Source organism: Hyperolius riggenbachi, chromosome 2 (assembly GCF_040937935.1).
Source record: "Hyperolius riggenbachi isolate aHypRig1 chromosome 2, aHypRig1.pri, whole genome shotgun sequence".
NCBI lineage: Eukaryota > Metazoa > Chordata > Amphibia > Anura > Hyperoliidae > Hyperolius > Hyperolius riggenbachi.
In genome coordinates this window covers 77707322-77734870 of record NC_090647.1, presented here as the reverse complement: position 1 = coordinate 77734870, position 27549 = coordinate 77707322, and the positions used below count along the sequence as shown (strand labels likewise).

General features: G+C 44.4%; 1 protein-coding gene and 1 long non-coding RNA gene across 4 annotated transcripts in view; one reads left to right on the top strand and one right to left on the bottom strand.

The window, feature by feature from the left end:
* TNFRSF19 (TNF receptor superfamily member 19) overlaps positions 1-27549 on the top strand; it is a 106571-nt gene that overhangs the window by 7439 nt on the left and 71583 nt on the right. The window lies entirely within an intron of this gene.
* On the bottom strand, positions 968-25105 carry LOC137545571 (uncharacterized). 2 transcript variants are annotated; one of them, XR_011026056.1, is made up of 5 exons: positions 25021-25105; positions 22129-22252; positions 8786-9019; positions 6088-6154; positions 968-1153 (listed from the first exon to the last, which is right to left on the bottom strand). It is a non-coding gene; the product is annotated as an uncharacterized lncRNA (long non-coding RNA). The 2 variants fall into 2 exon arrangements; XR_011026057.1 differs by lacking the exon at positions 22129-22252.

Below are 27549 nucleotides of genomic sequence, written 5' to 3'. Positions count from 1 at the left end.
ACCTTCACAACCCCCCACCCCTCCTGCCACGGCGCATGCGCGCACGCCTGCACACCTGTCTGCGCACGTACACACCTGGCCCTGTGCTTCTCCTACTCTAAAGTCCGCCCGCGTGCCGCGCATGCGCAGTACACAAAACCACGGACACCGGGGCAGCAGTGGGAGGACGCAGTGACACAGGGGTTTTTATTAGATAGGATACCCACTTTTGTGGGAATTTTCCAGGTCTCCGAACCAGAAACACTACCTGTATCTATACATCGCTGTATATGGAATCTAGTCTTGCTCTAGTATTTAGCCTAGGCTGTTTAGCTATGCAGAATCCCCCCCTCCATCCCTTTCCCCAGAGCATTCTGTGAGACCGGGTATATTTTGCACTGGCTTCAGAGCTGCACCTGACAGGATTGAAGAGATTACTGCCTGTGATACATTTTCAGAATGTAAATCTAGGAGATAAAAGATTTTTACAATGGGCAAGTACTGAGGCCGGATTCACAGTGGTCAGTTACATAATGCACACAGTATGAGTGTGAACTGCAATGGAGACTGGCTTTAAGCGAGTTAGAATAATGCGATCAGTTACAACGCAGTTCTGTGAACAGGCCCATAGCATTGTATGGGTAGTGAGTTTACAAGCAGGATTATTCTGCAGTGCAACTGAGCACTGTGAACTAGCCCTGCATATTGTGTAGTAAAGGTGGAAAAAACTATTTTTATTTATTATGTTTTTGCTACAGTTTTCCTTTAAGTGAAGAAGGGAATCTGCAGTTGAAGTTCTTTGGTTTATGCAGACTTTTTAGATTGATTTTGTTTTGCTTGTAAAGTACATTGTTATGTAAGGCTTTGTTTTATGAGCTTGTAAACCAGTCGCTTGTGTGTTATGTTTTTATGTGGAAGCGTTTATGCATGCATGTGCCAATTTTTGCTTCAACAGCCATTGTATAGAAAGAACATGACTTTTGTATTTATTAGCATTTATAAAAAAACATTATGCATTTATATGGTATATCTCCCAATTCTGCAGCACTTTACAGCACTTTACACAGTGCAATTCATGTCCCTAATTGTTCTCCAGAACAAGGACAGCTCAGCAGGATTGTTTGGGTTGCGGGAGATGATCCAGTGGTGGTTCTCACCCAGTTGTGAAACATGCCTGAAGAAGAAACTTAAAGTTTCAAAAGCTTGCAAAGGAATCTTGTACAGTTAGACATTGAAGGTATCACCTAAACAACTTTTGTTGTTATGTCTTCGGATTCTCTCCATGACTGAGGCCTGGAACCCACTGAAAACAGCAAACGCAAAACGCTACCGCTAGAGTTTTGTCTGAGCGGTTTGCAAGCGGATTCATGCGCGTTTGCGGTCGCGTTTTGCAACATTGTATTTTTTTGCTCAGCGGTTGTGTAGCGTTTTGCGTTTTGCGTTTTTATCCTGATTGGTCCTGTGAATTATTTTTAATTTTGTTACAGTGTGCTGAACCGCAAAACGCTAGCAAAACCGCTCAGTTTAAGTTTTGCTGAGCGTTTCCGCTAGCGTTTCAATACTTTACATTGAAGCGCTAACGCTCCCAAAATGCTGCATGTCCTGCGTTTGCGTTTCTGGGAAACGCAAACGCTCCTGTGGAAGTTGCCCCATCCATTAACATCAGCTAGCGTATCGCAGCGCTGCCAAAATGCTCAAAAAAACGCTCCTGTGGGTTTCAGCCCTAATACAGGACCACACGCAACTGGAGAATTCCAACACAAATAAGTGAAACATGCAGGCAATGTAACAATGCTAACCACTTATCCACCATGCCTACTTCTGTGTTATTAAAGGACAACTGAAGTAAGAAGAATATGGAAGCTGCCATATTTATTTCCTTTTAAACAATACCAGTTGCCTGGCAGTCCTATTGAACCTCTGCCTCTAACACTTTTAGCCATAAACCCTGAACAAGCATGCAGCAGATCGGGTGTTTCTGACATTGTCAGATCTGACAAGATTAGCTGCATGCTCGTTTCTGGTGGGATTCAGACACTACTGTAGCCAAATAGATCAGCAAAACGGCCAGACAACTGGTATTGTTTAAAAGGAAATAAATATGTCTGCCTCCATATACCTCTCACTTCAGGTGTCCTTTAAGAATGGAGAGTCTATATGTGATGCATAGAGTTCCTGTGTACTCCTATCCATGTAGTCACTAGCCAGCTTTGATCAAGTATAATGTGTCCTTGATTGGCTGAAATAAAATACTTATGATTGGCAGCTGTGTTCCAAAAATGCCTATAATGATTTAGGTATGCTCTGTTATAACATTCATATCACTGTTGTTGGGACGTCGTTTTTTCACCTTTGTAAATTAATATGTACTTTATTAAAGCAACACTAAGGGCCCGTTTCCACTGTCGCGGTTTCCGCCGCGATTCCGCAGTTTCCCCGCACATGAATCGCACGGGGAAACTCTGCCATAGGAGATACCGGCGCCGCGGCCGAATCGCTTGTGGGAGCGATTCGGCCGGAACCCCCTGCAGAATTCGCGGCGGTGGCTGCGAATCCCATAGCCGTGCATGGCACGGCTCATGGGATCCGCCTGCGATCCCACCCACCCGGTCAGTGCCGGCGTGCGTCTACGAGACGCACGCCGCACTAGTGGAAACGAGCCCTAATAGTAATAAGTAATGCTGCATACACACTTGAGATAAAAGTCTTTGGAAAAGGCAAGATCACAGACCAATTTTACCCCCTTCCATGTAGTATGAGAGCCATACTCTACACAGTCTATTCTATGGAGCTGCACTCCCCATCAGATAAAATCTTTGCAAGGTGCTGCACACAAAGATGCTGTACACATTCAAAAGATCATTATCTGCAAAAGATCTCTTCCTGCAATAGATCTGTTCCTGCAAAATGCATTCATAGTCTATGAGATCTGCAGATCATCATACACACCTTGTTTAACAGGCAATCATCTGCAGATCATCTGCAGATCAGATCCACCAGGATGGATTTTCAGATCTGCAGATGATTGCCAGATATGCAGATGAAGTCTGTTAAACAAGGTGTGTATGAGGATCTGCAGATCTCATAGATTATGAATGCATTTTGCAGGAATGGATCTATTGCAGGAAGAGATCTTTTGCAGATAATGAATGTGTACGGGCATCTTTGTGTGCAGAATCTTGCAAAGATTTTATCTGATGGGGACTGCAGCTCCATAGTATAGACTGTGTAGAGTATGGCTCTCATACTACATGTAATGGGGTAAAATTGGTCTGTGATCTTGCCTTTTCCAAAGACTTTTATCTCAAGTGTGTATGCAGCATTAGCCATCATACTTGCATGTTTACATGTTTTTTTTTTTTTTAAGTAGAAAGAGAATTCTAAAGCATTGCTGTGAATTACGTTTGTTTTTTTTCCAAAATTTCAGATAAAGCTGTTGCAGTTATTGCTTCACATTACGTGTTGTATTGTTCTGAGTAGATTTTCAGGTCACGCACTCAGCTTGCTTAAACAGATGCATAAAAATCTGCCATGGCTATTATGTAAGTTGTATGATGATGGATGGACTGATAAAGGCCCTGATGGCTTTGCACATGAAGTATGCTCTGCTATGTTATGCTAGCCCATGAATCGGGGAGGGAGCGCTGGCTTCCGTTTAAAAGATTGAGCAGTTGTTTTGAGATGCTCGGTTACAATGAAGCGGTGGAATCCAGAGTGCAAACGTGGCCACATACAAATCAGTGTGATCCGAGCCGGATCATACACAAGGCAAACCTAGGCAGTAGCCTAGAGCTGGGAGAGAGTCAAGGGCAGGCATGGGCAAACTTGGCCCTCCAGCTGTTAAGGAACTACAAATCCCACAATGCATTTGCCTTTATGAGTCATGACTGTGGCTGTCAGACTCCTGAAATGCATTGTGGGACTTGTAGTTCCTCAACAGCTGGAGGGCCAAGTTTGCCCATGCCGGGTCTAGAGGCTTGGGTGATGTTAGCCCCAACCAAATCTTACTAAGAAAAAAAAAAAAGCCAGGTGACCATCAGGGGTTGGCAAAAGCTGCTCTCTTGCCTAGAGCCCCATTTTTATTTATTTTTATGTTTTTACCCCCGATAGATGGAATCAATTCGATAATTTCCGACATATTCCTTCCGATCGGTTTTTGGCTCAATTTCTCATAGAAGTGAATGGAAAAAGATAAGAATGAGTGGAAGATAAAAGAATAGAGTGGAAAATCGAGCGGAAAAACGTATCGTGTGTACCTAGCATTGGTCTATTTCTCTGGTTTCTTATTATTACTTTCCATTGTTTGCCTGAATCGTTCTGGGGTTGGGATATCCAAGACAGATAGAATGAGTAATTGCTCAGTAATTTGCTGTTACTGGCTCTTAGCCACGCCCCTAGAGGTGGAGATAACTATTGGGGTATAAGTTAAACTTTTTTGAACTAGTACCCCTAGTGGTAGGCTTCCACTACACTGTATATAAGCCCATCAGGACGTTCTTGCCGACTCTTATAGATCTCGCTGTGCCACACATCACACGGGAAGCGGAGGAAACAGCTGCCAGTCTCCTGGGGGGAATTGAGGTGTGGCAGAAATGATATTTAAATCATGGAGTTGGATTTGGCATTCTGTCGAAGACAGATGTTGGTAGGAGAGACAAAGGGAATGGCCAAACCAGCGTGCCTTGCAGCATTGTTCCATTTAAATGTCTGAATTTATTCCATCTTCCAAAGTGGTTACATCACAAGGGCATATTTCCTTATTGTTATTGGGTGGTGCTGCACATCACTGCCAGAGCACATATTTACCAACCTTTCAACAATCCTAATATGTCCCATATTAAGCTAAAGTGACGCTGAACACAAGGGAAATAATCAATGGTGACATTCCAGCCTGCCTTCTTTTCTTCGACACCTTGGTAGTGTCACTGAAGCAGAAGTGGCTGATCTTGGCCTGAACTAGCCCTACCTACCCCCACATTCGCTTAATCCTGCATCAACTTGGAGTCATTTGCATTTCATTGACCATCGCTAATTATGGTATGGGAGTCTGCCAGGGTCATACAGTATCATAATGTAATTACTAAAGCAAACATGCAAAAAATAAACGTTAGCTATGCTATGGAGAGGGAAACCTCTGGATTCCCAGTCTTCTCTCTCTGCCCTCAGTCCCACATTGTCCCGCTGGTGACATCCACGCCTTTGGGCGTGCTCAGGAGGCTTCAGAAGCACTCGCGCCCCTAAGCACTTCTGAAAACGAGTGGCTCTCTAGTGTGAGTGTACAGCCACCCAGTACAGGTGCGCGGCGCGCCAGTCTTCAGAAGCGCTTCCAAAGCCTCCCGCTCCTGGAGTCTCCCAAAGGCGTTGATTTCACTGGCGGGACTGGAGTGGAATGAGTGCAAAGAATGAGGACCAGGAATCCAGAGGCATGCCTCTCCACATATCCAGGTAACTAACCTTTTTTTGCAGGATTGCTTTAGATTAGCTTTGAGGTCCTCCTACAATTATCCATTTTTCCTGGCAGATTTAATCACTGTGATTGAAACTGCTGGAGATCGATGCCTCCACATGGACACGTTAATGGAATTTTGATCGATTTCTAATTAACATTGTGGTCCAAGCAGCGCCCATTTTACCCCTGGCCTGCTGGTGCCCAAATTACCTGCTTCAGTCTTGGCTCCTGTGCAAGCAGCATCTACTGCCCACTAGAAAGGTAAGGGGGGGAGATGAACAAGTGACTGTATGTCGCAGCAACTCCCTTTCAATCTGCCAAAAATCTAGCGCGGGTATGTTGCTAAATTCCGCCCCTATCCCACTGCACTGAGAACCAGACGGGCGGATTGTCTTGGCCAAGCAGAGGCTGAGCCTATTGTTTTTCTCTTTACCCCACCCACCCTGTTATATGCTGCACCATCAACACTCCTCCCCCTCCATAGCAACCCAAGCCTCCTCCTTAGCAACCCAAGCCTGTAGGTACAGAGCTTGAACCCAGACTATCCCCCAATTGCATCACGAGCCCTGTGGGGGACAGTAATTGTATTTATGTACACAAGGCCATGGGATTCCAGGAAAGTCCTATTTAGAATTAGGTCTATAGATACAATTGTTTACCTCATCAGTTTACTTTCACTTCAGGTCTGCTTTCATTGCTGAGGCGTATCTGATGGGAATCTGCACACTGTTGAAAAGGAAAGAAGAAATCTGCGTTGCTGCGTATTCATGTGAGCGCTTGTGCACCGGTGCATGCAGAGACTTGCCCCGCATAATATAAACAATATTAATCACATGCACTGTAAAGTTTTATAGAAGATAATAAACACGGGATAATGACAGTATTGGTAATTATCATCACCTTCCTCCTTAATCATCATAACTTTTCATGTCATTAAACACAGCCAGCTTCTTCCTTATAAACCATTTCATTTCCATATTCCGCCTGCTTAGCCAGAATATTACAGATCCTGTTATCAAACATTTTTCTACTCCGTGGATCAGCCACAGATTGGTTGCAATTCTTATTTATCTGAAAGGAACCATCAGAGGTTTCCTACCAGATTTTGTAAGATAAATGGATTCTTCAATTCCCAGAACCCCCCAACTGTCTTAAAGCGGTATTAAACTCTGACATAATATTCAATAAAAATGTGTCTTTCTGCTTTTATATCTCATACAGTTATCATATTTGCTTTTGTGTATAAGTATTATTATTCATTTAGAAATCACAAGTTCCCAAAGTACAGTTTTATTTGCTCTGAAAGCTGCCATTGAATGTATTCCTAACGGGTGTATGTATATTGTAATGTACCTAGTAATGATTACTGAGCAGGGAATCAGTTTTGGACACATTAGAAGTTTCTGCACAGTCAGGGAATGTTTTGATACAAGATAATATTATCACCATTTCGCATGCGGATCTCCCTGCAGGGAGCATTCTATTTAAAAAGTAAAGGTGGCCATACACTGGTCGATTTGCCATCAGATTCGACCAACAGATAGATCCCTCTCTGATCGAATCTGATCAGAGAGGGATCGTATGGCTACCTTTACAGCAAACAGATTGTGAACCGATTTCAGCCTGAAACCGTTAACAATCTGTTGTGGTGGTGCTGCTGCCCCCCCCCCCCCCCCGCATACATTACCTGCTCCGCCGGCGCGACTCCAGTCCCCCGGTCACCGCTGCTCTGTCTGCGCTCTGGTCTCCAGGTCCGGCATGCCTCACTTCTTCTAGCCTGGCAGGAAGTTTAAACAGTAGAGGGCGCTCTACTGTTTAAACTTCCTGCCGGGCTAGAAGAAGTGAGGCATGCCGGACCTGAAGACCAGAGCGCAGACAGAGCAGCGGTGACCGGGAGACTGGAGTCGCGCCGGCGGAGCAGGTAATGTATGCGGGCTCTATTGCGTCGGTCGTCGGGCACTCGAACGCCGCTAGCGATGCGCTCTTTACCCGCGGGCGATCGACGGTTATTTTCCGCACGGCGCGATCGACAGGATCTGACGAAATGGATCGAAATTCGGCGTGTAGCGTGAACGATTGGCAGCAGATTCGATCCCAATGATCGAATCTGCTGTCGAAACGGGCGCAAATCGGGCCAGTGTATGGCCAGCTTTAAGGTGCCCATAGACCTGACGATTATGGGCAGATTCGACAATCTCTAATCAAATCTGATTAGAGATACATTTGTCTCTTGTCAATTCTGCCCATACACTACAGGCCGATTTCCGTCCGACTTCAGCATGAAATCTTCAGGGAATCGGTTGAGCCTGCCGCGTCCGCACCGCCGCTGCCCCCAATATATAAATGTCGCAGCGCCCCCCCCCCCCCCCCCCCCCGGTGTGTGCATTTAGAGGCTGAAACCGCACAGGTAATGTATAAATGCACACACTACATTTATACATTGCAGCAGTGGGGATTTTGTCATTTCGTCATTTATTCCAAAATCAGACGCCATACCGTCGCGCACCCGACCAACCAACTTCGGCCTGACATCTTGCAGCATGCGCGTTTGACCATGCGACGAATTTCCATCTCGAAATTGGACGCTTTGTTGGCCAGGCATGCACTTGGCAGCACCGTTTTTCATCCACTTCGATTATAATAATTGAATTGGATAGTCGATCGGCCGCCAAGTCGCTTGATGTATGGCCACCTTAAGGGCCCTTTTCCACTAGCAATCGCTAGCGTTCACGCTGAACGCTAGCGATTGCTGAATCGAAAAAGCTAAAAATGTACCGGCGATTTCCCGACGTTTGCGGCTGCGATTTTGCTATGCTATGCACTGCATAGCAAAATCGCGGCAAAAGTCGCATCGCGATCAAGTAAATAACGAATTGCGGTAGTGGAAATTACCTACCGCAATTCCTATGTTAAAAAGCAAACCGTAGCGATTTTAAAATCACTAGCGGTTTGCGGTTTTGCGATTAAGCAGTCGCAAACGCCCTAGTGGAAAAGGGCCCTTAGTCCTGTATTTTAACCCTTTGAATGCTGCTCTGCTAAAAAAAAATAAAAAAAAAAAATACCTGAAGTGAGAAGAATATGGATGCTGCCATATGTTTTTCCTTGTAAACAATACCAGTTGCCTGGCAGCCCTGCTGATCTATTTGGCTATAGTAGTGCCGGAATCACACCTGAAACAAGCATGCAGCTAATCCAGCCAGATTTCAGTCAGAAACAACTGATCTGCATGCTTGTTCATGGTCTATGGCTAAAAGTATTACAGGCAAAGGATCAGCAGGACTGCCAGGCATTGTGCATTGTTTAAAGGAAATTTGGCAGCCTCCATATCACACTCAGTTCAGGTGTCCTTTAACTTACCCGGTGCATCTTCCAGCCCCCTGCAGTCATGTTGTGCCCTCCTTGTCATTTTGCATTCTTCTAACAGCTGCATGCTTTGTTTTGGTGGCTTCAACAGCGCTGCTACCGGCACTGCAAGGGTTACCTGGAACGCTACTGTTCTGCTACCGGCACTGCAAGGGTTACCTGGAACGCTACTGTTCTGCTACCGGCACAGCAAGGGTTACCTGGAACGCTACTGTTTTGTGGTGCGATCTGAGGGGAACAAAAGACAGATGTGAAGTACAATGTAGTACAGTGCTTCCCTCCTGAACACCGCGCTGCATCCACGCCATCAGAGGGATTTATATCAAAGACACATCTGAGGGCGCAGCCTCCAGATATTTTGACTTTTTGATCCCACTAGCTGCGATAAGTAAGTCATTTAGCTGAAGGTCGCATTAAGGATATGCCGAGTCAGAAACAAGCGTAACAAGGCCCCGCTATGATGAAACGTAATCTAAAAATACAGTCTGCGGGTTTAGCCAAAGCCTTTTGATGGATAAAACATAGAGATCTTCTATGTTGTGCTGGATATTGGTTTTCATGCATTGCTCAGTCAAATTAAGGGCTCTTTTCCACGACAGGCCTGTGTATTATGTGCAGAAATTCCCATGCCAAGAAATAATGTACAGATTATTTGTGAATATTTGCATGTGGCTAGCTGATATAACCTCTGCCTTTGTAAAATGTATGCAGATTTTCACATATGAAGCCAATGAGAATCATTATGTGCCATTCGGATGCAAACTAGTGCGGCATGCATAAAAATGAAGCAGGCAGTCAGATTTTTTTCCCGCAGTAGAACTCAATAAAAAATTTGCATTCAGTGTATGGGTAATAAGAGGGGTTGGCCACGGCAATCCATGTACCCGAGAAAATGCCAGAAGCCACTGGTGCAATATACAGTATTATAATGCTTGGGCAAGATATGTCAGGAGACTCACTCAAGCAGTAAATGAGGCGCTTGTGCAGGATGTCTTTTGCCAGGTGCCACTTTATTGGTTATTGACTTGAGGAAGCTGGGGACAGCCACAAACGTACTGTCAGATCCTATTTCTTTGTATGCAATAAAGGCTTGAATTATTGATTTGTAATGGCTGCTATGTTTTTGCAGAGGAGGCACTTTATGTGGTTATTTTTGACCTGATGAAGCGGGAAATGCCTGTGAAATGCGGTAAACCAATGCAATAAACCTCAAACGATTGAAATTTGCTGCTTTGGCTGCGGTGAAACCCATGAGGGGTAAGCCAACCATACCTCTCCCTTTTAAAGGGTTTTTCATCATTTTATATTTTTTGGGTGCCTCCATCTTCCAACTGTCCCCAGGAGCTTTTGGCAGGCAGGAGCGTATGGTCAAGCTGACCATTGCCATCAGGGCTGTGACTCACTGAGGGCCCATTCAAACTAGGGCGATTTGTGGGCGTTTACCACGGATTGACGAATTGTTGGTGATCACTAGCGCTTTTAAAAGCGCTAGTGTAACTAAAGGTGAATGGCAGTGATTTCACAACTGCGATCGCCGGTGATACGTGGCAGATGCGGTGCAGGCAGCATTTTTTTTGTGATAGATCAAGATTGCAATGTTAAAAAATCCACAAATCGCGATTGCTCAAAAATTATGAAAATGTACAATGAAAAACATGTGCAAATCGCAAAAATATCGCGGGCTCAAAACACTAGTGATTTTGCTAGCGTTTTGCGATCTTTAGTGTGAATGGGCCCTGAGGGATTCACACCGCGGATGGCCCCATTTTCTCTGTTATCTGTGAGTTACTTGACTTCTGAAATCCTTTAATAAATTTGCTGAGCTCTTATCAAACGATTTCAATCAAAATCGGGCTTAGCTGCAGAAAATGAAATAGCATTGAAGTGGCAGCCTTCCACGTCTCGCTGTATCCTTTAATTACGTGTAACCGGCTTTGTCACATGGAAACGCAGAAGGTTAAATTGGGGTGGATTTGGCAGCCGCAGAGGAGTCTTGTGTTTAGTTTATAAAGGCAGATATGATAACACTGAGCCAGCTGTCCCACTGAATTACAGCGAGCACTCTTGATATAATTGCTTGCGTGATACAATTAACTTCTATTTAGCTAGCTCAACTGGCGTGATTAACACTCTCCGCATTCTGAAATCATCTGGTTCTGTTTGCTGTTTAAAGAGCTCCACGACGCATTCAAGGAAAGTGCTCCAAGGTTTATCGCTAGGGCCATTCATTTCCCTTGGCTTGTAATCTTACAGGCTAAGTGAATTTTACAATAAAGCTATGGAAATGGCTCCAGATACCTGCAGTTTACATACCTGTGACTGCAGATTGGGGGCCAAGCGTTGATTTATTTTATCACGCCACTGTTTTCTCCAGTTGTGTGCCATAGACCAGTGTTCTCCAACCCTGTCCTCAAGGCCCACCAACAGTGCATGTTTTGTGGAAATCCACCCAGGTAGTTCATCAGCTCTGCTGAGACACTAATGACCTCACCTGGGAATCTTTATGGTTTTCTGCAAAACATGCACTGTTGGTGGGCCTTGAGGACAGGGTTAGGGAACTGTGCCATAGACTGTCTGTCTCTCCCTTGAACAGAATTGAGATGGTGTTTTATTGTGCAGCACCACCTAGAGGCTAGAGGGAGCAATAGCAGGGTAAGTACAATGTGCTTGCTCCTGGCTGCATTTTTGAGTAGGTTCTCGGTACCCTTGGGTGTGCCTATTGAAAGCAAGTATTAGGCCAGAAACCCACTAGGAGCGATTTTCTGAGCGATTTGCGATTTGAAAACTCTTGCTTATGTAATGCTATGGGAGTGATCCCACTTGAGCAATTTGATTTTATAAAAATCCCCCATAGTATTGCATTAGCGAGAGCTTTTTTAAATCGCTAGCGATTAGAAATCGCTCCTAGTGGGTTTCTTGCCATAGTGGCTAAAGGGACTGGTGTCTAATGTGCAGCACCAGCTAGAGGCTAGAGGGAGCAATGGTGGCTGCGTTTTTGAGTAGTTTCCCAGTAAACCTTGGTTGTGCCTGTTGGAACCCAATTATTAGGGACTTAAAGGGCTTAGTTAGGATAGTATGATTTAGAAGTTCCCTCATCATTATCTCCACTGTTGAAGCTAATTGACCAACCGGTCAAATAAGCCTCCGGGAGTCCTCATGAAGACAGTTTTCACTGTCTCTGGTTATTTTTTGTTTTTCAGCTCCCATACAGACAAATCTTGAACTATTGAAAATATCTTTTTACCCTTTAAATCTCCTCCTACTTTGTCTAGACACTTTTTAAAGGTTTTTGAAAAACCCCATGTAGGACCATTTTCCACTAGACATGATCCAGTCTTATCGAACAGATTGCATCCATTTTGCTGATCGCATTAGCACCGCGATAACGTGTTAACCACAGTTTTTTTTTCCAGTACTGCAATTCATCGTTCCCCCCACCCCTAAGCGCCAGCCTACACAATTCTCGGTGCATTTGCGCTTGTACCTGATGGAAAGTGGCACGAATGTGGGTAGTGCACGACCGCAGCATGATTTTACATGTGTTTGCGTTTCCTAGTGGAAAAGCACCTTTACCAACATCCCCTAATTCATTTTTTTTGTGGCGCACTCCATTGACTTCGCGATACATTGTGACCTTGACTCAAGTTTGATTGCAGAGATGAAGCCATTTGGTGCATCTGCTGCTTTTGGGAAGACGGCTAAAGCACAAACACTTTTTAATACTTTTCATTTTTAATTGCACAATGCTTAATAAATGTAAGGTGCTCCGGGCATTTAAGGCCTTCAGGATAGATAGAAAGATGGATGCTGTTGCTATCTTCGTTTTAAAGGCGCAAGCTTCAGGGCTGTCATTCCTGTCCTTAGAGTCACTGACCTGAAAGAAATGGACATGTCATATGTCACAGCACCTGGCTGGCTGAACGCTTATTTCACGTCTTGGGGCATGTTGAAGTTAATCAAGCAAGCCTTATTTACTAGCCAAGCTCAAAAAGAGCGCTACGCCAGATCACTAAATGATGGCGTTCATCCCTGTCTTCCATAATTGGAAAAGCCACTTCAAGGTCGCATTGAACATATATATCATTTGATTTATATGTAAATTAAAATTTTTACAAAGTTTAAAAAGTGAAGTAAAAACTAGAAATCTGAATCTATAATTGTTTAAAAAATAAACTTTACTGAAAACCCAGAACGGTTTATGTGAGTAGCATTTCTGTCCTTCCCTCTACTGCTGCCTGCCACACTTGGCTGCTCTTAGTCCCTGGAATGGCTGCCGGTGTATCCTGCCATGCAGGGCTTATGCCTATAGGCGGCCCATGTGTGAAAGGCGGCTTACTGGCCAGCCAAAGTGCTCCCCTTCACCATTTCCCTCCCTGGAGAGGTGAGGGGAAGCTAATTGTACTGGTTGGGAGAGGGGGTAAAGGGGGGCACATCTGGCTATCAAGGGGGGGTAAAGGGGCACATCTGGTTGGGGGGACTGTTTAATGGGGCACGTCAGGCTGTCAAGAAGGTGTGGCTTGAGGTGTGTCCTGTTAAGGGGTGGAGTTTAGGGCACCAGAGCTTATGCACGCATATAGGCTCCTGAGCTTTAAATCTGGCCCTGCTGCCATGCGTGCAGGATGATTCCATCGTGTACGGCACACATGGCGCAGGTCAGCGACCACTTTACTTTCTAAAATTTCTGCCTCTCCCTCTGTACCTAAGTGGAGCTCTTGTTCAAACTCTGACGCACAGTTGGGCAGATGCATGGGGTGGAGTCAAGAGCCAATCCTGAAGCTGTCACAACCCGGAGCAGTGGAGTAAAAAAGAGATGATAGATGAGGTCTGGTCCACAGCTGATCTGATCAATGATTTCATATTATCATTAGATTATCCAAGAATTAGAACTGACCTCTGCTGCGAACCAGTATGAAACAACAAATCGGATCTTCAATTGGCTGCTGAGCAATTTATTATTATTATTATAATTATTATTCAGTATTTATATAGCGCCTATTTTTTCCACAGTGCTGTACAGAGTATATATTGTCTTGTCACTTATCTGTCCCTCAAAGGGGCTCACAATCTAATCCCTGCCATAGTCTTATGTCTATGTACAGTGGAGGAAATAATTATTTGACCCCTCACTGATTTTGTAAGTTTGTCCAATGACAAAGAAATGAAAAGTCTCAGAACAGTATCATTTCAATGGTAGGTTTATTTTAACAGTGGCAGATAGCACATCAAAAGGAAAAATCGAAAAAATAACCGTAAATAAAAGATAGCAACCGATTTGCATTTCATTGAGTGAAATAAGTTTTTGAACCCTCTGACAATAAAAGACTTAATAATTAGTGGAAAAACCCTTGTTTGCAAGCACAGAGGTCAAACGTTTCTTGTAATTGATGACCAAGTTTGCACACATTTTAGGAGGAATGTTGGTCCACTCCTCTTTGCAGATCATCTCTAAATCCCTAAGGTTTCGAGGCTGTCTCTGTGCAATTCTGAGCTTGAGCTCCCTCCATAGGTTTTCTATTGGATTATGGTCCGGAGACTGACTAGGCCACTCCATGACCTTAATGTGCTTCTTCTTGAGCCACTCCTTTGTTGCCTTTGCTGTATGTTTTTGGTCATTGTCATGCTGGAACACCCATCCACGACCCATTTTCAGTTTCCTGGCAGAGGGAAGGAGGTTGTCGTTCAGGATTTCACGATACATGGCTCCGTCCATTTTCCCGTTAATGCGATTAAGTTGTCCTGTGCCCTTAGCAGAAAAACACCCCCAAAGCAAAATGTTTCCACCCCCATGCTTGACGGTGGGGACGGTGTTTTGGGGGTCATAGGCAGCATGTTTCTTCTTTCAAACACAGCGAGTTGAGTTAATGCCAAAGAGCTCTATTTTGGTCTCATCAGACCACAGCACCTTCTCCCAGTCACTCACAGAATCATTCAGGTGTTCATTGGCAAACTTCAGACGGGCCTGCACATGTGCCTTCTTGAGCATAGGGACCTTGCGAGCCCTGCAGGATTTTAATCCATTGCGGTGTAATGTGTTTCCAATGGTTTTCTTGGTGACTGTGGTCCCTGCTAATTTAAGGTCATTCACTAACTCATCCCGTGTAGTTCTAGGATGCTTTTTCACCTTTCTCAGAACCAGACACCCCACGAGGTGAGATCTTGCGTGGAGCCCCAGAGCGAGGTTGATTGATGGTCATTTTGTGCTCCTTCCATTTTCGAAAAATCGCACCAACAGTTGTCACCTTCTCTCCCAGCTTCTTGCTAATGGTTTTGTAGCCCATTCCAGCCTTGTGCAGGTCTACAATTTTGTCTCTGACATCCTTGGACAGCTCTTTGGTCTTTCCCATGTTGGAGAGTTTGGAGTCTGCTTGATTGATTCTGTGGACAGGTGTCTTTTATACAGGCGACTAGTTAAGACAGGTGTCCTTAAAGAGGGTGACTAATTGAGTAGAAGTGTCTAACCACTCTGTGGGAGCCAGAACTCTTAATGGTTGGTAGGGGTTCCAAAACTTATTTCACTCAATGAAATGCAAATCAGTTGCTATCTTTTATTTAAGGTTATTTTTTCCATTTTCCTTTTGATGTGCTATCTGCCACTGTTAAAATAAAGCTACCATTGAAATGATACTGTTCTGAGACTTTTCATTTCTTTGTCATTGGACAAACTTACAAAATCAGTGAGGGGTCAAATAATTATTTCCTCCACTGTATGTATTGTATAGTAGTATATGTATCATAGTCTAGGGCCAATTTAGGAAGAAGCCAATTAACTTACCTGTGTTTTTGGGATGTGAGTGGAAATTGGAGTGCCTGGAAAAAACCCACGCTGACACAGGGAGAACATACAAACTCCATGCAGATAGTGCCCTGGCTAGAGACCCAGCGCTGCAATGCTAGAGCGCTAACCGCTAAAACAAATAGCTAGCTCTTCATATGACCGCTGAGCAATCTGACTTGCTGGTATAAATATCGATCAGCTGTGCACATGTCTCTCTGCCGGGAGCCCGATATCATGTGACATTGTAACACAATGGGTCAAAGGTCTGAGGAGTGTATACTCACAATTGTGGCTTGCTTCCAGAAGCAACCACTCATATGCGCATGTTGGGAAGTGCCGTCCCCACTCGGCCTAGGTCACACATGTCAAACTCTGCTCTGTGGGACAAATCCGGCCCTCAGAGCCATTAAATTTGGCCCTCAAGTGGTTTTCCCACTTTGCATTATGTTTGGCCCACTCTAGACCACCAGGGAAGCTATATTGGAGGTGAAACGGAGCCCTAGAACACCAGGCAAGCCATATGGGGAGGCAAGGGAAAGCACTAAACAAAAGGGGACTATATAGGGAGGGAGGACCACTAGACAACAGGGAACTGTATAAGGGTTGGAGGGGGCCATTAGACACCTGGAAAGACACCTCAGAAGGGAGAAAAGGAGCCAATAGACACTGAAGTTGGCCCGTGACTTGGTCCCAGTGTACATTTTCGGCACACTTTGTATTTGAGTTTGACATCCTTGGCCTAGGTGGATGGATGTTGGTCGCGGTTTCAAAAATCTTCGCCCTATAGCATTATAGCGGCGAATGCCATACCAGGTAGGGTGACATAAGCGTACTAAGCACACATGTACGAGGCACCCATAAGTCTTTTTGGTTGCGAAACGCGTTGTTTGAAGTGCTGAATAAATTGTTAACCATTTTTGAACGAAATCTGTTTTACGGGTCTACTTGTAAGGCAAGACTAGCAATACTTACCAAACTTAACAAAAAGCTTTTGTTGAAAACCTTTTTATGGGCGCCTCCTACATGTGTGCTTAAAGAGGAGCTGTTAGGTATAAGGTCTCAGAGAAAATAAACACATATATCAGTAGCTAAAGATTGGCTGTACTTACATTACATATGCATTTCACTGTCCACGTTTGTACTTCACAGAATTTTTATATAGTATATGCAGAGATTGATGCTCCTGACAGCTCATGGCAGGTTCCATGTTTTTCTGTCAAATGTGTCGTCATGTCCTGCCTGCTTCCTGATCACAGAAAAGCTCGTACTGAATAACACAGTGTGCAGTGAATATTAATGAGCCATGTGGCTAGGAACAATAGCTGACTCCTGCAGTGTACTCTGCCCGGAGATTTATCAGTGCTACGCGCTGGACTGATTACAAGCTGCTGTAACGTCTCATTAGCAGCCGAGGGGAGGGCCCCAGAATGCTTTGCAGTATAGTATGCGGCTTGCGTCCTCTTAGGTCTAACAGCTTTTCTGATAAGCACACATCAAAGGTAAGAGAGATTTTTATCTTCACTAATGCCTTTTTGGCTTCCTTCTAAACTGTTTAACACAGGAGAATAGAGGTTTAAATTAGCTTCTGCAGCCTGACAGTTACTCTTTAAGGAAAACTTAAGTCAAAAATAAAAAATGATATTTACTCACCCGGGGCATCCCTCAGCCCCCTGAAGCTGGATGGTGCCCTTGCAGCCCCGCTCCGATCGTCCTGTCCCCGCCGGCGGCTACTTCCGGGTTCGGCGACAGCCGCCGACAGGCTGCGAACGCGGCTGATTTTCCGCGTTCCCAGCCGCTATATCACCCTCTATGCTGCTATAGCGTATATGTTATACGCTATAGCAGCATAGAGGGTGATATAGCGGCTGGGAACGCGGAAAATCAGACCCGTTCCCAGCCTGTCGGCGGCTGTCGCCGAACCCGGAAGTAGCCGCCGGCGGGGACAGGATGATCGGAGCGGGGCTGCGAGGGCACCATCCAGCTTCGGAGGGCTGAGGGATGCCCCGGGTGAGTAAATATCATTTTTTATTTTTGACTTAAGTTTTTTCTTTAGTACGTTGATGACAAAAGTAGGTCACATTATGAACACCAATTTCAAATACGAGGTTATGTATGCAAACTCATCTTGTCATCTGAACGCATTTTGAAAAAAAAGGGGTGAATCTAGCGCACTGACTGTCATGGGTTACGGGAGACTATTGGTTTACAATGTGGACTTTTGTAAGATTATACAGGAAAGGGAAATACATGTAGGGACTAAAGAATCTTGTATTATTTAGAATTATGTGACCGGATGGCTGGCACGTTTCTTGTTTCGTTCCTGGTTTTCGTTTTTTTTAATTGTCCTTTGCTGGGACATGTACTCTAAGGGCCCATTCATACCTAAAATCACTAAACTCTAGCGATTTGCGTTAGCAGGGTATTTTTCCATGATTTAACGCAGAATAATCACTGGACAAATTCGTGTTTTTGGAGTGATCGCGATTAGCAGTCCTATACATGCTAATTGCGATCACTCCAGAATCGCCAGCTAAATGCTGCAGGTAATGCACTTGCAATTAGCGATAATCGCAAAATGCCCATGATCGCGGCAGTGAGAACACTGCCATAGGCTACAATAGTACAAGCGTTTTTAAAAAAACGCTAGTGTTTTGCGATTCCCGCTTAAGTATGAATGGGCTCTAAAGGTGGCCATACATCACTGAATCTACAGCCAGATCGACCACTGTATGGGAGGGGCCTTTTCAAAATGTGGCTGTATTTTTCCAGATTTGTAAATTACAGTAATATTATTATTATTATTATTGATTTATAAAGCGCTGACACATTCCGTGGCGCTGTACAAAGTAAGAAACAAACATGGGGTACATAATACAGACAATTGTGTACACCAATATACAAGATACATAATTAGTGACAAAAATGATACAAAATACAGAATTGGTAATGACAGTGAGAAAAGTAGCATGATAAAATGTATAATGATTTCCAAGACACAAAAGGGGGAGAAGAGCTCTGCCCTTGCGAGCTTACAATTTAAAGGGAATGGGGGGGGGGGGGGGGGGGGACAAGTGGATGGGTAGTATACAACAATTATATAGAGGCAGTGTGTTTTAGGATACCTAGTAGGAGTGCAATTTGGTCTTAAGAGACGAAGATGATACTACATTTATACATACCTGGGGCTTCCTCCAGCCCCATCAGCCTGGATCGCTCCCACGCCGTCATCCTCCGCTGCCTCTGTCCACCAGTATCGGGTCCCGTAATTTCAGCCAGTCGACGCAAGCGCAGTGTGCTCTCTACGTACTGCGCAGGCGCATGCGTACAGAGCCGGAGGGAGCCCCTGCACATGCGTACAACTGGTCGCGTCCGGCGGAAGTGACGGGAACCGGTACTGGTGATAGAGGCAGCGGAGGATGGTGGCGTGGGAGCGATCCAGGCTTATGGGGCTGGAGGAAGCCCCAGGTATGTATTAAACCTTTTTTGATTTTTCAGCTACCCTTCGTCTCTGGTTCCCTTTAGGACAAAGGGAAGTGGCCTAAGGTAGAGCATTTGCTTGTCAGAACAAATTCGTTTTTAGAGAGCGTTTAAAGGTAGCAAAGGTTGGTGAGTGACGGATGTGTTGTTGGAGGGCATTCCAGGGGGGTGAAGTGCATGCAAAATCTTGCAAATGTGAGGAGGTAATTCTAGAGGAGGACAACAGAAGAGCCTGTGCTGATCTGAGATTGCGATTGGGTTTGTATCTGGAAATTAGTGAGGAGAGAGTACCGGGGAGAGAGATTGTGGAGAGCTTTGTAGGTTAGGGTTGGGAGTTTGAACTGGATCCTCTGGTTAATTGGCAGCCAGTGAAGTTTGACAGAGAGGGGCAGCAGAGGAAGATCGAGAGGAAAGATGAATGAAACGAGCAGCTGAGATCCGTACCCACTGGTACGTACCAGTATGTACTTTTCGTACTGTATTTGCCTCTATACATTTAAAAAAAAACCTCTAAATGATCATTTTAGACCTAGAACACAATGGACTTTTTGTTTCAATTGATATGATAGTCTAATTTTAGCAATTCCTAATCAGGACATCCATCAATAGGGTCTGTCAGCCACATGTAATTTTATTTTTTTGTAAAAATCCAGCATGAGTGGACATTTCTGGAACTGAACACATTCTGTATGAAGCTCTCATTTTGTTCCATTTACATTGGATTCCATTGCCAGTGGTTGTGACTGAGAACGTTGTGAATTATGTGGGTGCCAGACGCATTTTCTCTGATCTAAAATGACTCGACTTGCTGTGTTTAGAAATGCTTATGTCGTCCCAGACGTCCACACATAAGGTGTAATGTATGTCTTGAGTGCATCTTGTGGAATGTACGATATTTAAAGGCTTTCTCACAAATTAAGCATTCTGAACATAGTTCAGTGAAGGTATAGCCTGGGTCCATTTCAGTGCAAATATCAAAGGCGCTCTCACGTCAAACCTGAGATTTGGAGGATGCAGCCTGCTGGGTGGCAGCATATTTCATCTTGGAGTTTGTCTGACCCGGCTGCATGTCTGTCTGTAAGTGTCTGTTTCCATACCTTCTAAATCTGCGAAAATGCAGGCTAGTGTGTCGTCTGGTTCTAGCATGGCCCCCAACCTTAGCCTACTAAAGCCCACCTCATGCACAAGAGCATCAGAGGGTGGTTATACAGCTTACACTGTGTTTCCCTGAATTGAAGACCTCCCCTTAACATAAGCCCTAGCATATATTTCAAGTTTACTCAAAATATAAGACATCCCCCTAAAATAAGGCCTACTGACAATGGGCCAGGCGGGGACACAGTCGGCGCTGGAGTCCTGCTCTCCCTTCAGTCATCCACAACCCCCCACCCCCCCACCCCTTCCCCCTTTCCGGCCCCGCACTTTTGCTCGATCGCTCACCTGTTTGCCTGCTTTACCTGTCTTGTGCCCAGCTCCTGGCCCCCTCCAAAAGTCAGATCCCCCTGCGGTTTATGCCCGGCATAATTCAAACCGCAAATCAGCGGTGAAAGGCTGCTCATGTAGCCTAGTAACAGCACTGCCCTGTACAGGAAGTAAACAGATCCCTTCCTGTATACGGCAGCGCTTACTGGACTGCATTACCTGCCTTCACTGCTGATCTGCAGTTTGAAATTTACCGGGCATAAACCTCAGGGGGATCCGACTTTCTTAAGGAGGGGGCCAGGAGCTTGGCACAGAGAAGGTAAAGCGGGTGGGCAGGTGAGTTGAGGAGGGACCGAATCAAGAGGGGGGGACTTTGGCTACACACAGGGGGACTTTGGCTACACACAGGGGGTAATCTGGCTAAATACTAGAGGGGGATCTGGCTACCCTCACAAAATATACGACCTCCCTGAAAATAAGCCCTAGCACATATTTTGAAAGAAAAATTATGATAGTGTCTTATTTTCAGGGAAACACTGTAGTATAGCTGGCCTGAGGTATATTCATGCTGGATGCACATACCTCTGTGCGTTGTCTGTTTCTCCCCTCTGGTCTGGTCTCCATAATCATTCCACAATCCTAATCTTGAAAATGTTTGGCTTAGATGAAATTTTCAGACAGGAAGTGGCCGGCTTCCCTTTAAGGAAGGGTACGCGGAGGATGATGGGAGGGAACATCGATGTAAACCTACTGCAGTGCTGCCTGTCTGAAAGTTTGCCAACAGTTAAATTTTTCGAGGAGTGATTACTGAGACCAGGGGAAAGAAGAGGAGGAACGGGCAACGTAAAGTGGTATATAGATCTAGCATGAACATACCTCTGTCTTTACCTCAGGTAGCTTTGCCTTGGCACAGGTATACTTTAAAGTTATGTAGTTCATCCCACACCTGCGTTAAGGCTACATACTCACCGCAGCCGTTGGGGATCTTAAAGGAGTTATCAAGCAAAATGTGCTTCCCCATAATATACAGTACTTACCTGGGGCGCAGCATCTCCGCTTCCAGCAATGACCCAGGGTCCCCGCCGGTGCAGAGGCCGACCTCGAGGTCGTCCTTACTACTCCTGCGCGGGCACCGTTGTCAATCAATTCCACGTTGTCTGCGGTGTACTGCTCTGGCTCAGAACTACTGCAGACAACGTGGATTTGATTGACAGCGGCACTCGTGCAGGTGCAGTGGAGGGGGTTGGCCACTGCACTGGTTTGGACCCCTGGCCCACGGCTACAAGCGGAGATGCTGCGAGGGACATGTCTGCTGCAAGGGGCTGGAGGAAGCCCCCGGGTATTGTAAAAAAAAAAGTGGACACCGCTCACCACCCCACCACATCAGCCAGGAGCAGGACCACGGGCAGCCAAGTCCTATAAACACTGTACAAAAGAGAGAGAGATCCGCTTCTCTGGCATGATAAAAGTCCAAGCTTTACCCCAGGGTAAGTGTCCAATCAGCCATGACGGTCATTATTGGCACTATTCTAACGTGATCACGTGCCTAAACACGTCGCTCAAAAAAATCGCCGCCAGTCAGGAAAACGCCGGTCGTCACAAAAAAGCAGCAATAACAGCCACCATATTCCTCTCAGTTAAGAATTTTTGTAAATAAACTCACAGTACAGTCCTCACAGTCGGTGCCGTTGCAGAAATGCAGAGACTACTTTTAATTTGAGTTTAACATTCAAATTATTTTGTTTGTTTCTGACTGCCTTCCACCGCCTTCTAGACTTGCCAAATGTCTTTAAAAAAACACAAAAAATACAGAAACAGACATTAGAATTATTGGGACATTTTGTCTTGCTTTAGGCAAAATAATGTGTTTACGATGTCAGGCATGTGTAGAGGATCATGGGAACATAATTAGATTCTGGTTTGTGTTTAAGCCCTTGGACGAACTTTTGTGGACAGAAAAGAAGGCGTCACCCTCATGAGAAAATTAAAAACAAAATTCTTGCTTTGGAAAAGTGAAGTTCTCTTTCATTGAACGTATTTATAAAAAATAACTCTACACTTGTATGAGATGTATGTTTATATTTCATCCTTTGTACCGATATACTTTGTTTGAATAGCAAAAAAAAAAACACGTGTAACTTGTGGGTTTTTTTTTTCAGATAAGGAGTACGCAATGCAATGTATATTGGTTTATTTTTATTTATTTATTTTTTGCTGCCACATGAAAATTGTGTTAATTTATCAAAGCTAATAAAGCAGCTTCCTAGCTGTAGTATATTTTATGTCTTAAGATTGAAAGACAACTAAAGTAAGAGGAAAATGGAGGCTGCCATATTTATTTCCCTTTAAGCAATGCTAGTTGCCTGGCTATCCTGCTAATCCTCTGCCTGTAATACATTTAGCCATAGACCCTGAACAAGCATGCAGCAGATCAGGTGTTTCTGACATTTTTCTATTCATTTTTTTAGAAGGATGATTTCCAATAGATTTTAGCATGACATCTATTGGAAATCACTGTGCAGTGTGTGGGCAGGCAGTAGGTCAGATTCGGTCACAAAGGGATCTGTCTAATGGTCGATCTGGCCATACATGGCCACCGTTAAGCCTGGAACACACCATGCAATTTTGTCTTCAGATCCTACTCAAGCACAATAGCCGATATATATTCAGATCTGATATCAATCAGATGTAGGAGAAAGCTAGTGTAGTCACGTAATTTTTTACATTTGATGTTCCTAGAATCGGACATGCACATGGATCTATGGCTGTTATTTTGATTTGATACTTTTTAGCCTTTTCAATCCTCTTATAATGGACAAATGCATGTTGGGATAATGTGGCTCTGAATATTTAACAAGCTGACACATCATTGGCTTTCCAGCTGATTTGGAGGTGTGGCTACCTTCCTGGGACAACAATTGATAATTTGCATATTTCAGCAGTGATGCACTGGGAGACATCTCGGAGCTCACTCCAACCCGAATTATTGCAAATAATTTCTGCTTTAAGAAAGCAAACTTTTGTTTTGCCGTTGCATTTTAGTAAGGGGGCTTTTAGGACCATTGTAGCCCCTCACACACTCCTAGGAGTTCTGGTTCACCACGAGCTTGCTGGGTACTCTGTAACTAATCGATAAAGAGATCCATCATAAGCTTGGGGTTGGTCACTGGCAATCAATAGGCTGTCTTAAAAGGGAAATCGCATGCGGTTTTGGCATGCGTTTTCCCCCGCGATTTCGCATAGGAGGTAATGTTAATTTACACAGGCAGTGACATGGTTAAAATCGCCCACCTACTACCCTATGCGAAATTGCGAGGAAAAAAACATGCAAAATCGCACCCGCATGCGATTTCGTCTGCGGCGATTTCCCGGCGATCCCTCACTGCACAAGTGGAAATGCAGCCTAAGGCCTACAACTCAGCACATAGGTGATTTTCCCCCCCACCCTTTTCTCCCCACCAACAAAGCTGTCTGTTGGTGGGGTCTGATCGCTTTCCCAATGTTTATTTTTTTTTAAATAAATATTTATTTTATTATTAAATACATTTGTGTTTTTTTTTAAATATTTTTTTTTCATCGCCCCCCCCCCCCTCCCCCCCCTGCCAGTCAATCAATCATAAATGCCAATCACTTTTGTGTCTGCCAGAGGGACAGCCGTGTCAGACGGCTGTCCCCAGTACAGCGCTGCTTCAGATCGCAGCGCTGTACAATGTTGATGGCTGTTTCGCGCACAATCTCTTGCTAGCCCCATAGAACACCGTTTACACCAATCAGGGTGGAGCAGTCCTGGGGCTGCCGCCGCGTTTACATCAATTGGCGTGGAGCGGTCGGCAAGGAGTTAAAGTGACACTGAAGCGGATAAAAAATATAATGAATTGTATGTGTAGTACGGATAGTTAAAAGAACATTAGTAGCAGAGTAAATGGTCTCCTATTTTTATTTTCAGTTATATAGTTTTTGTTTTGTTTTTTATAACATTGCATCATTCTCTAATATTTGCAGCTTACACACTACACTCAGCATTCTAAAAGATTTCACAAAGCAGGCTAGTGATATATTGAACTTTTCTCTGCAAAAAAACAAAAACAAAATACAGTGACAGATACTTGAAATAATATTCAGAAAACAGAGCTCTCTGCAACTTTGAAAGTCGGAGAGCTCAGAAGCTTTTTTGCATAGATAACTGGAGTTTCTTAACTCTTCCTGTACTGGAAACAATATCAGACTCCAATCTCTGCTGATAATGTTGTATTTCTTAGCTGTACTAAAGATACAAATCATTATATCATAAGTTTATTCTCACTTCAGATTCCCTTTAACCATTTCATTCTTCAACTTTGATTGCAGTAGACAGCCAAGTATACATCACACTAAATATTCTCTCAGAAAAATGCTGGAGGGTGGATATGAGAACACCTGGATCACACTCTGGACCAGGCCACAGGTCAACTTGAGAAAATGAATAATGCATGAGGTCATCATTTGGCAGACTTTGCTGGAACCTGAGGTTATACACATAAGCTATATATACTGTATATCCTTTTCAGTCACTGACTTGATCTGGTAGCTGCTATATACACGATATTGGCCACAGTTCTGCTCAAGTCTTCTTCCACTAGCTTTGATAAATCTGCCCTAGAGAGTAGAAGGCAGTTGCAGAAAACTGATATATGCTCGTAACCGGTTTCAGTTTAAAGCTGACCATACACTATTCAGTTATCACTTGATTTTGTTTTCAGTCATTATTACGATCAATATTACGTTTGCTGTAAGGGCCAAAAGAAACCACTGCAATGTTGGTTATTTGTCAGTTGTGAAATAATTGATCAAAATATCGATCGAAAACAAAACCTTCACCACCTGTCAGCTGTTCCCATGCATCGGCTGGACGATTGCTTGTGCTCAGAAGTGACATGATACGTTTGTTTGCTGCTGGATAACCAGACCATATGCCAAATGCTGACATGCGCGGGGTTGCAAATGCTGCCAGTTGGCTACATTTAAAACCTAGTTTTTTAATACTCAATGAAAATCCTTGTTAAAAATGTGCTTGTTTTAAATTAAGACGATCGCTTCACAGCGCATTTGCGATGCTGATCGCGATTTTCACTGGAACAGAGCCCTTACAGATTAACCGGGAAATTTGGGCTCCAGTGGTGCAGCTGTAAAATGGGCGCTGCATAGACTGCGGTGGTACTTGCTGCTATAATGGCTCCCAGGGAGTAATTTTTTCGTAACCACACGCCTTGATAAAGGGGGACACTGCGTGGCCCCCGAAACAAATTTCGGCTCACTACTTGTGGATATTGACAGCTCAATAAAAGAGCGTGTTCATGAAAATTTGGTGTGCTGATATACTGCTGGACTACTTTGCTCGGTGACATTTGCCTATGTCACAATATCAAGCACCCAACCTACACTAACGAGGTGTGCCCCTTCACAACTGTACTGGGCAGGGAGTAATTTGGGCACCAGCAGCACTTAAAAAATATATAAAAATATTTGTTTTCTGGTGGCGTGAATTTTTAGTGGCGAATGCAGTGCTGATATCTGTCATTGCTGGAGGGGGAGGGTGGGTCGGTTAGGGTTAGGCACTGATAAAGGGAATGGTGCTGGTGAAAATATGGTTCGGTTTAATAATAGTAAAAACATTCTGATTTTTCTACTGTCTTATTGCCCATTGTCCAATAGTAGAATATCAGTAATTTTAACGATTTTCTACTATCCGCTATACACGGCGCTCAAATTACTGCGTTGCCTAAAGACCCATAACCACTAAGAGATTTTCCCAAGCAATTCTGTAAAACAAAGTTTTTATCCACAATATTGCACAACTTCGTTTAACACGTTAAAGAGGAACTGTGGTGAAAATAACATCATCTCTATATATAATGCGGCGACGCGCATATGCGACAGACCTATCCCGTTTTTAAATGGGCTAAGGTCACTAGTAATGAATAAAATTGCTTATTTTTTTAAATATTCATTTCTAGATTAATCAGTATTTGCCCATTGTAAAATCTTTCCTTTGCTCCATATTTACATTCTGAAATGTATCACTGGTGGTGACATCTTTGTTCTGCCAGGTGATCTGTATGGAATGTTTGTTACTTAGGCCTCTTTCACATCTATCAACACGTGCAGAAGCCGTTTCCTGCATGCGTTATATGCCCTGCGGCGTGTCGTCGGGAATCTGCGGTGCGACGCAATCAGCAGCGGTAGCTATTAATTAAACCTGACGGAAAACGCAGGATCCCGGCGGATCGACGCTCCCGGGTGTGTCGGAACCGCAAACGCACCGAACTGCAGCGTCTGGTTTGAAAGGTAAAATGAAAATCTATGGACTTTCATTTTACCTTGGTTAACGCAAAGAACTGCCTTTGTGTTACAATGCAGTTAAGGGCTCTGGTGTGAAAGAGCCCTAAGGCCTGGAACCCACTGCAAACCGCAAACGCTAAACGCAACCGCTAGCGTTTTGTCTGAGCGGTTTGCAAGCGGATTCATGCGCGTTTTTGGTCGTGTTTTGCAACATTGTATTTTTTTCCCCAGCGGGTGCCTAGCGTTTTGCGTTTTTATCCTGATTGGTCCTGTGAATTATTTTTCATTTTGTTACAGTGTGCTGAACCGCAAAACGCTAGCAAAACCGCTCAGTTTAGGTTTTGCTGAGCGTTTCTGCTAGCGTTTCAATACTTTGCATTGAAGCGCTAACGCTCCCAAAATGCTGCATGTCCTGCGTTTGCGTTTCTGAGAAACGCAAACGCTCCTGTGGAAGTTGCCCCATCCATTAACATTAGCCCAGCGTTTTGGCAAACTGCTAGCGTATCGCAGTGCTGCCAAAACGCTGCCAAAAGCGCTCCTGTGGGTTCCAGCCCTAAGAGTTCTATGCACAGAGGGAGATTTTGCTTGCTTGGCAGTTGAAAAAAGCTGCTATTTCCCACAATGCAATGAGGCTCACAAACTGTCAGGACCATGGTCATGACATCACATTGTGGGAGGGGTTTCTCCACAATACCACCACAGCCATACAGGCCCCCTGATGATCTATTCGAGAAAAGGTAGAGATTTTTCTATATAAATGGGGTAT